The sequence below is a fragment of the Schistocerca americana genome, chromosome 4 (assembly GCF_021461395.2).
Source record: "Schistocerca americana isolate TAMUIC-IGC-003095 chromosome 4, iqSchAmer2.1, whole genome shotgun sequence".
Lineage (NCBI taxonomy): Eukaryota > Metazoa > Arthropoda > Insecta > Orthoptera > Acrididae > Schistocerca > Schistocerca americana.
In genome coordinates this window covers 682,927,204-682,936,731 of record NC_060122.1, presented here as the reverse complement: position 1 = coordinate 682,936,731, position 9,528 = coordinate 682,927,204, and the positions used below count along the sequence as shown (strand labels likewise).

Below are 9,528 nucleotides of genomic sequence, written 5' to 3'. Positions count from 1 at the left end.
ACACCCGTTCAAGTTCAGTGTTGAGGCATTGACTCAGTTTTTTTTTTATTACAGAGGGCAGCTAGCCCTCTTTTTTTTTTTTTTTTTTAATCTCATTTTGTTCGTTAGCGTTCGTTGCAATTGTTCGTGGCGGACGTCCCCAGACGCCAGTTGAAGTTCATTATTGATCCATTAACTCAGTTTTTTTATTACAGAGGGCAGCTAACCCTCTGACCGAACACGCTGAGCTACCGTGCCGGCAAGAATGTGGAACGCTTCACGATTTTGCGTGTCATCCTTGCGCAGGGGCCATGCTAATCTTCTCTGTATCGTTCCAATTTTAGTACATGTACCGCCGAAGCGAGTACACCCTCTGACCGAACACGCTCAGCAACCGTGCCGGCTGAGTTACCCAAGCACGACTCACGCCACGTCCTCACAGCTTCATTCTGCCAGTACCTCGTCTTCTACCTTCCAAACTTTACAGAAGCTCTCCTGCGAACCTTGTAAAACTAGCGCTCCTGAAAGAAAGGATATTGCGGAGACATGACTTAGCCAAAGTTTTAATCTGCCAGGAAGTTTCATATCAGCGCACACTCCGCTGTAGACTGAAAATCTCATTCTGATGAAAACCGTTTTTGAATATCAATTATTGTTCCACAGATTTTTTACGTGGTACAGTTAGGTGAGACACCCTGTAGATATAGAAAGTGTGTGTAAGCACGCCTGAAAGGAAAGTAACCTTTGCACGATGTGTAAGTAACGTAGACGATGAAACTTTGGCCTTATGTTGAAGGACCTGCTACATTATAGAACGGAAGATACCTAAAAGGAATATACAATGTGATGAACAGAAATGAAAAATTTATTCACAGGCGCTAATTACACTTAAGTTAAACCGATTTACGATGGTTCCCGCTAGATTACGAAGGGTGGGACGTGGTTCTTCATAAGGTGTGTGGTCACTAGAGACGGCAAAATATATTCTGCAGTGTGCTCCATGGTGGTCACAAGGTTGGTAAGAGGTTCTTGTAGTAGGGCGTACCATTTCTACAACAAATCCCTTACGTACCCTCATGTTTCAACAGTGTACTTACGATCTTTCAACACGGTACAATCACGGGTCAACGCTATGGTGGCACTGTACTCCTTTCCCAAGTGCGTCTATTCAAGTGTACGTTCGGCCCTGACTCCATTTTTATCGGTGACACACACATCGAACAGTGGAGGTGGGCGAGCTTTGGGAACGAGAGGATGTACAGCGAATCGTGTGTCTTGCCCGTACCTCAGACTTAAATCTCATCTATCATCTATGGATTGCGTCGGCACACGTAGGCAAAATATCCACGGTGCCCAACGATCATCCAGCAATTATCAATCGCTCTGGTAGGGAACTGGTGCGCCCTACCACAAGAACTATTTCCCAATCTTGTGGCCAGTGTGGGGGCATGTTACAGAGCTTGCAATGTCCTCCGTGATCATCTGTTAAGAACCATTTCCCACCTTTCGTAATATCCAAGGCAACATCATACATCACGGTGGCTGTACAGTAATTATTGCCTTCGTATAAAAGCGTACTTCCTGTTCGTCTCATAGAGTATTTCTTTCAGTTACTAAGAGTCTATACTGTAGCAGTTCTTTCTATTTACGGTCCGAGTTTCAACGAGTTGTGTTGCTTGGTGATGACACATCTTGCGAAAGATATTTTTATCCCCGAGTATTGCACACCAGTGAATATATCGAGAGATTCAGCTCAGTACAATTATGATGCCAGATTTATGCATTGCGCCAAAGTACGCATAGTACTTCGTCATACATTTTCTCTACCCTCCGGCACAATACAGACACGCTTACTCTGGGCAAGGAGCCAAACTTTCTTAGCATATGCAGGATGAGTCACTAACTATTGCCACCTAGAATAGCTCCGAAAGTATGACAGTAACTGAAACGTTTGTGGGACAATTGTTGCATGGGGCAACGGGGGCCGTGATATGACGTTGGTTTTTTTGTCGCGTCAAAGATATGAAGGTCAACTTTGGTTTTTTTTTTCTTTTTTTTTTTAATGGAAGGCTATAGTTTGGTACTTATTTTCTGATAGCAGCTATCGAGACCAATCCAATGATGTGTAGCAGTAAGGTCTTTGAAGGTCAACGAAGGTCACAAAGGTGGCATGAACGTCCATCTACATCTACATCTACATACATACTCCGCAATCCACCATACGGTGTGTGGCGGAGGGAACCTCGTACCACAACTAGCATCTTTTCTCCCTGTTCCACTCCCAAACAGAACGAGGCAAATATGACTGCCTATATGCCTCTGTACGAGCCTAAATCTCTCTTATCTTATCTTTGTAGTCTTTCCGCGAAATATGTTGGCGGCAGTAAAATTGTACTGCAGTCAGCCTCAAATGCTGGTTCTCTAAATTTCCTCAGTAGCGATTCACGAAAAGAACGCCTCCTTCCCTCTAGAGACTCCCACCCGAGTTCCTGAAGCATTTCCGTAATACTCGCGTGATGATCAAACCTACCAGTAACAAATCTAGCAGCCCGCCTCTGAATTTCTTCTATGTTCTCCCTCAATCCGACCTGATAGGGATCCCAAACGCTGGAGCAGTACTCAAGAATAGGTTGTATTAGTGTTTTATAAGCGGTCTCCTTTACAGATGAACCACATCTTCCCAAAATTCTACCAATGAACCGAAAACGACTATCCGCATTCCCCACAACTCCCGTTAGATGCTTGTCCCACTTCATATCGCTCTGCAACGTTACGCCCAAATATTTGGTTCAAATGGCTCTGAGCACTATGGGACTTAACATATGAGGTCATCAGTCCCCTAGAACGTAGAACTACTTAAACCTAACTAACCTAAGGACATCACACACATCCATGCCCGAGGCAGGATTCGAACCTGCGACCGTAGCGGTCGAGCGGTTCCAGGCTGAAGCGCCTAGAACCGCTCGGCCACCAGCGGCCGGCGCCCAAATATTTAATCGACGTGACTGTGTCAAGCGCTACACTACTAATGGAGTATTCAAACATTACAGGAGTCTTTTTCCTATTCATCTGCATTAATTTACATTTATCTATATTTAGAGTTAGCTGCCATTCCTTACACCAATCACAAATCCTGTCCAAGTCATCTTATGTATCCTCCTACAGCCACTCAACGACGACACCTTCCCGTACACCACAGCATCATCAGCAAACAGCCGCACATTGCTATCCACCCTATCCAAAAGATCATCAATGTAGATAGAAAACAACAGCGGACCTACCACACTTCCCTGGGGCACTCCAGATTATACCCTCACCTCCGATGAAAACTAACCATCGAGGACAACGTACTGGGTTCTATTACTTAAGCAGTCTTCGAGCCACTCACATACTTGGGAACCAATCCCATATGCTCGTACCTTAGTTAGGAGTCTGCAGTGGGGCACCGAGTCAAACGCTTTCCGGAAGTCAAGGAATATGGCATCCGTCTGATACCCTTCATCCATGGTTCGCAAGATATCATGTGAAAAAAGGGCGAGTTGCGTTTCGCAGGAGCGATGCTTTCTAAAGCCGTGCTGATGCATGGACAGCAACTTCTCTCTCTCAAGGAAATTCATTATATTCGCACTGAGAATGTGTTCGAGAATCCAGCATGTTAAGGATATTGGTCTGTAATTTTGAGGATCCGTCCTTCTACCCTTCTTATATACAGGCGTCACCTGCGCTTTTTTCCAGTCGCTCGGGACTTTACGTTGGGTAAGAGAGTCGCGGTAAATGCTAGCTAAGTAAGGAGCCAATGCAGTAGAGTACTCTCTGTAAAACCGAATTGGAATCCCATCAGGACCTGGCGATTTATTTATTTTTAACACATTCATCTGCTTCACGACCCCAGGGATGTCTATCACTATGTCCTCCATACGGGACACAGTACGAGACCCAAACGGCGGTATGTTTGTACGATCCTCAAGCGTGAAAGATTTCTCAAATGCTAAATTTAAAATTTGAGCTTTCGTTTTGCTGTCTTCCGTTGCCAGGCCAGACTGATCAGTGAGTGAGTGGATGGAAGCTTTCGACCTGCTTACCGATTTTACGTAAGACCATTTACAGAAGGTGTTCGAAGTGATGACCATTGGCATAAACGCAGTGCTGCAATCTTCTTATCATGAGGGAGTAGTATTCCTTATCACATCGACACTTATCGAAACACATGCTCTGACAATTCTCTCTCGTACATCGTGGAAATAGTAAATATTTTCCGAATACGGCGTATCCATTTAACATGCCATTGACATGTAAACACCATTCGACGGTTTCGCAGTACAACACTGATAGGAACATTAAGACCAGTATCGTCGAATCAAGCGAATGTGAATGATGTATTCCTTCGAAAAACAAGTCGATATGCTTCTCATTTACGGAGAACGTCAAAGAAATTCAGTGAGAGCTAGAGACTTATACGCTCAAAGATATCCTCAACGTACTTACTACACGTCGTACATACGTGTATGATAAACTGAGAACCACTGTATCTTAAACGCTTCGGAAACATAACCGGCAAGGAAAGTTACTAACGAGGAAACAGAAATTGGTACTCTTGCCACCTTGGTTCGAGATCTTTGAGTTAGTTCCCATCAAATTACAAGGGAATCTGGCATGAGCCATAGTAGTGTTGTTCGTGTTCTACATCGCCATAAGTATCATCCTTACCATATCAGTCTCCACCAAGAATTAACTGGTACGGATTGTATGCGTCGCACCATGGAAATGTTAATTTGCATAACATGCATTATTGGGCAACTGAAAATCCTTGTTGGCTGCGGAAAGTTGCACACCAGAAACCGTGGTCGGTGAATGTATGGTGTGGGATTCTGAAGGACAATTATAGGCCCCCTATTACATCTAAGGAAATCTTAATGGTAGGAAGTCCACTACGTTCCTGTGAGAAACATTAGGTCTGTTATTGGAAGAAATACCTTTAGGAACAAGGAACGGAATGTGGTATCAACACGACGGGTGTCCGGCACATTTTTCGCTGATGGCTGGAAATAAGTTGCACAGACAATTCCCAAATGGTTGGATTGGACGCGGGGGAGATGTGTCGGGGCCGGCTCGTTCGCTAGACTTGACGCCTCTGGAAGTTTTCTTGTGGGGATTCGTAAAAGACAGTGTTTGTAAAGACGTTCCCACTATACCTGAAGATATTCGAGAAAGAATTGTTAGAGTACGTGCTCCGATAAGTGCCGATGTGATAAGGAATGCCACTCAGTTCATGATAAGAAGATTTCAGCACTGCATTGATACCACGGGTCATCTCTTCGAACACCTTCTGTAAATGGACGTTCATGCCACCTTTGTAACCGTCGTTGACCTTCAAAGACCTTACTGTTACACATCATTGGATTCGTCTCGATAGCTGCTATCAACAAATAAGTACCAAACTATAAGATCCAACTTTTAAAAAAAGTTGACCTTTATATCTCTGATGCGACCCCACCTAGCAACAAAAAACCAACGTCATACATGGCCGCCGTTGTCCAATGCACCTTTTGTCCCACAAACTTCTACATCTACATCTACATCTACATTGATACTCCGCAAGCCACCCAACGGTGTGTGGCGGAGGGCACTTTACGTGCCACTGTCATTACCTCCCTTTCCTGTTCCAGTCGCGTATGGTTCGCGGGAAGAACGACTGTCTGAAAGCCTCCGTGCGCGCTCTAATCTCTCTAATTTTACATTCGTGATCTCCTCGGGAAGTATAAGTAGGGGGAAGCAATATATTCGATACCTCATCCAGAAACGCACCCTCTCGAAACCTGGCGAGCAAGCTACACCGCGATGCAGAGCGCCTCTCTTGCAGAGTCTGCCACTTGAGTTTATTAAACATCTCCGTAACGCTATCACGGTTACCAAATAACCCAGTGACGAAACGCGCCGCTCTTCTTTGGATCTTCTCTATCTCCTCCGTCAACCCGACCTGGTACGGATCCCACACTGATGAGCAATACTCAAGTATAGGTCGAACGAGTGTTTTGTAAGCCACCTCCTTTGTTGATGGACTACATTTTCTAAGCACTCTCCCAATGAATCTCAACCTGGTACCCGCCTTACCAACAATTAGTTTTATATGATCATTCCACTTCAAATCGTTCCGTACGCATACTCCCAGATATTTTACAGAAGTAACTGCTACCAGTGTTTGTTCCGCTATCATATAATCATACAATAAAGGATCCTTCTTTCTATGTATTCGCAATACATTACATTTGTCTATGTTAAGGGTCAGTTGCCACTCCCTGCACCAAGTGCCTATCCGCTGCAGATCTTCCTGTATTTCGCTACAATTTTCTAATGCAGCAACTTCTCTGTATACTACAGCATCATCCGCGAAAAGCCGCATGGAACTTCCGACACTATCTACTAAGTCATTTATATATATTGTGAAAAGCAATGGTCCCATAACACTCCCCTGTGGGACGCCAGAGGTTACTTTGACGTCTGTAGACGTCTCTCCATTGATAACAACATGCTGTGTTCTGTTTGCTAAAAACTCTTCAATCCAGCCACACAGCTGGTCTGATATTCCGTAGGCTCTTACTTTGTTTATCAGGCGACAGTGCGGAACTGTATCGAACGCCTTCCGGAAGTCAAGAAAAATAGCATCTACCTGGGAGCCTGTATCTAATATTTTCTGGGTCTCATGAACAAATAAGCTCCTATCGTACTTTCGGAGTTATTCTAGGTGGCAATAGGTAGTTGCTCACCCTGTATAGGTATATAAAATGTAATTAATCATTTCCTGATCCTTAAGACTGTTTGTACATAAGTTGGTTTCATGAAACATAACCAGACCTTACCTGAAAATTTTACTACTATCACGGTATCAAAGTTACACACACAACTCTGGGAAAAATACTTTTATGAAATGCTATTCTCCTTTTATTCTGTCGTTACAAAACAAACACTTAAAATGATCTTTATACGCTCTGATTTAATTATGTGATGTGAAGATAATCTCTGACTTTGGAGATTAGTAAATATATATAAATATCTCTATATACTACCAGCTGTAGCTCGGTAGTAAAATGACACTTTTATCTTTTTTACTGAACATCTGTCAAGACCACTTAGATCCTTCTTTCCATTACGAATAAATATTATACATAGTAGCTCTTCACGTACTCAAATACCTTTTATTTGTTTCTCGGCGTATCAAAAACTTAGCGATATTTACTTCCCTAACTCAAGATAATTTTTGTTAACGAAATTCTGTTTAATCAGTTAAATTACTTAATCGAATGTATGTTCAATCTGGCTTCGGCTTCTTAAATTGTTTTTGTTTATTTTCTTAATTTTGTAATACGATACGAGTCCGTAGATTTTATAATCTCTATGTGTGAAATGAGTATTGTTAGATTTTGAGCTATATTTTGTAACTATAGTTGCAATTTTGAAGATTTCCTTTCAATGTGAAGCAAACTATGTTTTGTTTTCGATTTAATATTCTCAGTATTCGTTCAGTATATTAACAATGCGATCATCGAAGTTAACGGGTCAAAGATTTATTTTCTAGTACTGTAAGTCAACTGGTCTTTATTTTTCTTTCACGTACACACATGGTACTTAGATAGTGATCGCTAATAGTTCTCTCGGCCTTGCCTACAAAAACGTTCTGTTGCCTCTCTTATTTTTACCCAGTAAGTTGGAGAATTCTTACATAAATCTCTTCCACTTTCGATTTAGTAGCTAAGTGACGATACATTCACAAGTAAAGCGTTAAAATAAAATATTGAAGTTCGAAGCAGTATTCAGGTAAGTTAAAATAACTATATTCTTCGTTACTTTTTAATTCGTCGCTACCACAGATAAAGAAAAAAGTAATTTCACTGTATATCTCTTACGTTTGGTTCTAATATTGTCGCACAATGATTATCTGGCAACAACAACAGTAGTTCCTGTCTCCCGTAAAATTTCGTCTCCCGTAAAATTTCTAATTTAGTTTTCTCCATATTCTGTTCCCATAAAGCACCGTCACCCCAACGCAAATCAATACACAGTAATTTTTCCACGGATCCTATATGACCGGACTGCCAGTCAAATCGGATACCGATCGGAAATACACTGCTGGCCACCGTAAATGCAACACCCTGAAGGAAGCATCCGAATCAAGTGAAATTTACACCATGGGTTTGCAGCGATGAGATTTGCAACTGATTAGAATTTCAGCGCAGACGCACATCACGCGCGCCTGTGGCGCCACCTCATAGCGCCATTTAAGGCTTGGCCATTTCGACGAGTGTACGTTCGGCACGTGTGTTTACCTTGTGATTGTTTCACAAGACGATCAGTTATGCCTCGTAGACAACAGCGAACATCGTTTGATCAAGTATCCGAGTTCGACAGAGGAAGGACAGTGGCTTACCGAGATTGTGGATTATCATACAGAGAAATCGCTAGTCGTGTTGGACGAAACCAAACAACTGTAATGCGGATATGTGACCGTTGGATGCAGGAGGGTACGACGGACCGACGTGGTCGATCGCATTCACCTCGGTGCACCACTGCACGTGCTGATAGGCAAATTGTGCGCATGGCAGTGACGGGTCGCTCAGTGACATCCCGAACCATAGCACAGCACATTGCGTCTGTAACGCATCATCCAGTGTCTGCGCGTACCATTCGACGCCGTCTACAGCAGAGTGGTCTGTCCGCAAGACGTCCATTGCTTCGTCTACCATTGACGCAGAACCACAGACGTCTCCGTTGCCAATGGTGTGATGACAGACGGATGTGGACGGCAGAATGGAATGACGTTGTCTTTACTGACGAGGCACGCTTCTGTCTGCAGCACCACGATGGTCGGATTCGAGTGTGGAGACACCGTGGAGAGAGGATGCTGGACAGCTGCATTATGCACCGCCACACTGGTCTTGCACCGGGTATTATGGTATGGGGCGGTATTGGATATTACTCTCGCAAGCCTCTAGTACGCATTGCCGGTACTTTAAATAGCCGGCGCTACATATCCGAGGTGCTGGAGCCAGTTGTCCTTCCTAACCTTCAGGGCTCGGCCACAGCCATATTTCAACAGGATAATGCGCGACCACACGTGGCACGCATTGTCCCAAGGTTCTTCGTCAATAACCAGATTGAAGTGCTTCCCTGGCCGGCTCGCTCTCCGGATCTTTCGCCGATAGAAAACATGTGGTCCATGGTTTCTCAACGAGTGACCCAGATTACATCCCCAGCTGCCACACCAGATGATCTTTGGCAACGTGTGGAAGCTGCTTGGGCTGCTGTACCCCAGGAACACATCCAACGTCTCTTTGACTCAATGCCGAGACGTGTGGCAGCGGTGATCTCCAACAATGGCGGCTACTCTGGCTACTGATTCTGGCAGGAACCACATGTCACAGACGTCTGTAAACGTAATCATTTGATACTTGGTCAACATGTTATCTACAAAATAAATTTTGTTGTGCTAGCTCTTGTCTTTCTTGGTGTTGCATTTACGGTGGCCAGCAGTGTACAATGAACCAACTCTCTGTC

At 43.8% G+C, this 9,528-nt stretch overlaps 1 non-coding gene across 1 annotated transcript; it reads right to left on the bottom strand.

Moving 5' to 3' along the window:
- Positions 1-240: 240 nt before the first annotated feature.
- On the bottom strand, positions 241-347 carry LOC124614507. Its single transcript, XR_006979733.1, has one exon. It is a non-coding gene; the product is annotated as a U6 spliceosomal RNA (small nuclear RNA).
- Positions 348-9,528: the final 9,181 nt, after the last annotated feature.